This window comes from Otolemur garnettii, unplaced genomic scaffold, assembly GCF_000181295.1.
Source record: "Otolemur garnettii isolate 467f Iridium unplaced genomic scaffold, OtoGar3 scaffold00052, whole genome shotgun sequence".
In the NCBI taxonomy this organism is placed as follows: Eukaryota; Metazoa; Chordata; class Mammalia; order Primates; family Galagidae; genus Otolemur; species Otolemur garnettii.
The window spans coordinates 7653464-7657480 of record NW_003852447.1 but is presented as its reverse complement, the minus strand read 5'-3'; the positions used below and the strand labels follow the sequence as shown (position 1 = coordinate 7657480).

The window sequence follows — 4017 nt, the reverse complement described above, 5'->3', positions numbered from 1 at the left end:
CTGGGGTCCTACGTAGCGCAGGAGAGCAGACAGACGCCGCGAAGGCGATGGAGAGGCAGCCGGGCTAGCGGCGAGCAGACAAGCCCAGCGCGCGGAGCCTCCCCCGCCGCCAGCGCCGCCGCGGGTCCCGCCCTCTGGGGCGGGACCGACCTCTCCTTCCGGGTTGCGGACGGAAGTGGGCGAATTTGAATCCTACGGGCCGTTGGATGGGGCTGCTCCGCGTTGGCGTGCAGCGGCGCCGCGCGAGAAGGGAAAAGTGACAAGGACTCTGTAGAACCCCTTTCCGCCCAGAGCGCTTTGGTGAGTACGTGGGGAATGGGAAGAAATAGAGTATTCCAGGCAGGGAAGCGGGATCGTCGGGTGGGACGGAGTCGGGAGGCCGGACGCGTTTGGGGGGCCTCGGAGGCAGCTTTGGGGGTGTCTGGTGCAGGGGCCGGGCGCTGAGACCTTGGGGACTGCGGGCGCTGAGAGCGCCTGCCCGGCCAGCGCTCCCGACGTCTGCGCCGCCGTCCGACCCCGAGACTGAGGATGCAGAGGCCCTGCCGGCGCCCGGGGGTAAGTCGAGCCTGTCTCTGCGCTGTCTCAGTGGGGTTTCTGTGGTCGCAGTTCAGTAGCTCCACCCGTTCGGCTCAAATGCTGAAGCTTCAACACTAGTTAAATCTCATCAGCGTCACCGTAGCTATAAGAGGAATCTTCCTTTATTAAAGATGGAAGGTTGGAGGCAGCTGTAGGATGAAAAGATGTTCAACGTGACTCCGAGTTCCTCAAAAGAGGGACACTCGGAGCAGTCTTTATTACCTTGGGCTGCAGGGAAGTGACAGTCTGTGAATTGCCTGCTGGGGATTTAAACTGAAATCTGAGTATCCTTTGTATTTAAAACCCGGATATTTTTCTTTCACGGTTGACATTTTCCCTGTACCGCAAAAATCCGAGACTCTTGCTCTTTTTAACTGGCTGTTTTAACCGCGGTGATTCTCAGGGGTCTTAGTTTGCAAACAATAGGGATAAGGTTTAGTTTCACCGCCCTGCCTTTTTACCCCCCTCATTCATTGGCCCGCTGCGTTATTATGAAGTCGTTTTCGAATTACTCTAATACTGCTTTGAGAATCGGGGTTTCTTCGGTTTTGTTGTCGTTTGGGGTTTTCCTTTTTTCGTTTATTTTTAGTCTTGAACTGTCTCAAATACCAAACTCCTTCTAACCCCATCTAGAAAGGCCATGCCTTTTGGAATAGTTTAAATGTGTTTATTTTTATATCTTGCCATACTGAAAACGGTCGTACTAATTTTGTTTTGCTTTATAGGAAAAGATACTTCATATTCCTTCTAAGGTTTTAACACCAAGATAGTGTGCTGTATAAATGCAGAAGTAGTTTTTACATAATATTTTTTAATAATAATTTTAATACTATTTCAGATAAAGACGTTCCTTCATCCACTGCCGGTTGCTCATATCCCCATTCCTGCTAATAAACCCTTGCTTTCAGTCTTATCCAGGAAGAATAGATTTAAGTAGTGCTGTGACTGCTGAAATAAAAACATTTTTTATACAAAGTCTTTGTTGTAACAGTTTTTTTGCTTTGCTTATACTTCCCTAGGGATTGCAGACCGGATTCTATTCTATTCATTTTATATGTGCTAACCAGCAAAGGGTAAATTCCTTAAATTGATCTCTACATCCTAATCTGTTCCTCCTTGGATTCTTTTCATTGGGTTTTTACTTTATCTACCTAAATCAACGCGTTTCAAACTTTGTTGTGTGTACATTACCTTGAAGGGTTTGTTTGTTGCTGATTCTTGCTTCAGTAGGTCTGGAGGATGGGGTTGAAGATTCTGCATATTTGACTTAAAGGTTAGAAAATTCTACCAGAGTGAGTTTTAAAAATACTTAGTTGATCTTTCTTAGAGAAGAATTATAATGTATCATTTAAAGACTTAGGGCTGGGGCCAGATTGCCTTGGTTTGTATCCCATCTCTACCACTTGATAGCTGAGTGACCCTGGGCAAGCTGTTTAATCTTTGTGCTTCCAGTCTCAACTGTATAATAGGGGTAATATTACTTTGTAGGATTATTATGAGAATTAAATGAGTTAATACATATAAAGACCTTAAAGTAGTGTGTGACACATAACAAGTGATACACACACACTCACACACACACACACACATACACATCTCCTATATTAAGCATTGTATAAACCACATTAATTTTTACTGTATTGCTGAGATAACTGTCATTTTCAGATATGATAGCAGGCTAGGAGAGTTTCAATAATTTGTTCTCACACAACTAATAAAATCTTTGAGCTAAGGTCAGAAACAAGTTTATACCTTTTTTTAAAAAATAAATTATATTTTTTTCCTCTCTTGTGGTCTCCCTCCAAATGCTGCTCTTGATGGCTTTCCATTGTCTACTATATATAATTAAAATTTCTTAGCTTTTCCTTTTTTTTTTTTTGTTAAAACCCTTCGTAGTCTTTGTTTCCAAGCATCATCTTTGTAATATCCCTCACTTCTCCAACCTGCTAATGTTCTGTCAATACTACTACAATTTTCCAAGTCTGTCTCTCAATTTTTTATACATATTTTACCACTGGCTTTTTGCTTCTTAAGATTTTACTCAAATGCCAACTATAGCCCAGGATGAAGGAAAGAAATGGGGAAGGGAGAAGAGGGGGGAGGTTTGACAGAGGAGGGTAAACGGTGGGGCCACACCTCTGGAGCATATTGCAAGGGTACAAATCAAATCTATTACGTATAGAACATAAATGTCTTAACACAATAATCAAGTAAATGAGGTGAAAGCTATATTAGTTAGTTTGTTGTAAGCACTCCAAATTGTATAAGAAAATCAACCCCACAAATGCATAAATGTATTCATGATCTATGGTATATGACTTAATAAAGGGAAAAAGAAAGATTTTACTCAAATGGGTTTCAAGACTTTCCCAGGCAAAGTACTTCTTTCTTAGTACAATTTAATTGTAAACATAATAGCACTAGACTGGGAGCCCTTACCCTCCTTATCCTTACATTTGCAGTACTTCATGCAAAACAGTGAGTGTCCTTATACTCTGAAGCTGTGTATGTTCAATGAGTACTTATTTTAATTTAACACATTGTGTCTTACAGTAATAACTGAAAAAGTTTAAAAAGTTTTTTCCCTGAGGTGATGGTATATGTGTATTATTCTGTGTAGTTTAGTAGAGATTTTAGTAATAGCGTATGGTTTATAAACTTCATATGAAAAAGTAAGTATTGAAATCATCGGCTCAGAAGACATTTCAAATGAGAAAATTGAGCAAAATTTGTTATTCATGGAATTCTAAATGTTTTATACATGTTTTCTTAATCCTCACAACCATTTTATGATATATTTATTTCTATGTTAAGATGAAGAAACTGAGACACCAAGAGATTTAATAACTTTAAAAAGTCTATTTTTTAAATTTAATTTCCTATTATGAAGTAATGCTCAGTCATTTAAAAAAGTGGTGAATTAATACCTTTTAGAACAACCTAGATACAACTGGAGACCATTATTTTAAGTGCAGTTTTGCAATGATGGAAAAACAAACATCACATGTTCTCACTTATTAAACTGGAAGCAATCCACCAACACCCGTATGCACATTTGGTAGTAAAAACAAGAAACAAGCAGGTGGGAAGGGCTAGGGAGAGAAGAGGTAAATTTACACCTGAGAGTACAATGCGTATTACGCAGGTGAGGAGCACACTTACAACTTCCACTCAGACTGTACAAAAGCAATTCATGTCACCAAAACATTTGTACCCCTGTAATCTAAAATTTTTTAAAAAAGAAAAAAAGTATAAACTTTTTCTTTACATGTACCTCATGGAATTTACAATTATTTTTTTTCTTTTTGTTAATACAGCCTCAAATGAGCTTTCAAAGAGGGGTTCTGAGAAACTTTGTAAAGTGTTTTTGGTCTGAAAATATCTTTTGGTTGATTTTCGTATGTTGAACCACCTTTGCATTCCTGGGATAAATTCCACTTG

General features: G+C 40.0%; 1 protein-coding gene across 1 annotated transcript in view; it reads left to right on the top strand.

Moving 5' to 3' along the window:
- The first annotated feature begins 240 nt into the window (after positions 1-240).
- The window catches only part of G2E3 (G2/M-phase specific E3 ubiquitin protein ligase), a 52731-nt gene continuing 48954 nt past the window's right edge, over positions 241-4017 (top strand). Inside the window, exon 1 of the mRNA XM_003791990.2 lies at positions 241-300. The gene's annotated coding sequence lies outside the window, so the exon portion shown is untranslated. The remainder of the gene's footprint in view (positions 301-4017) is intronic.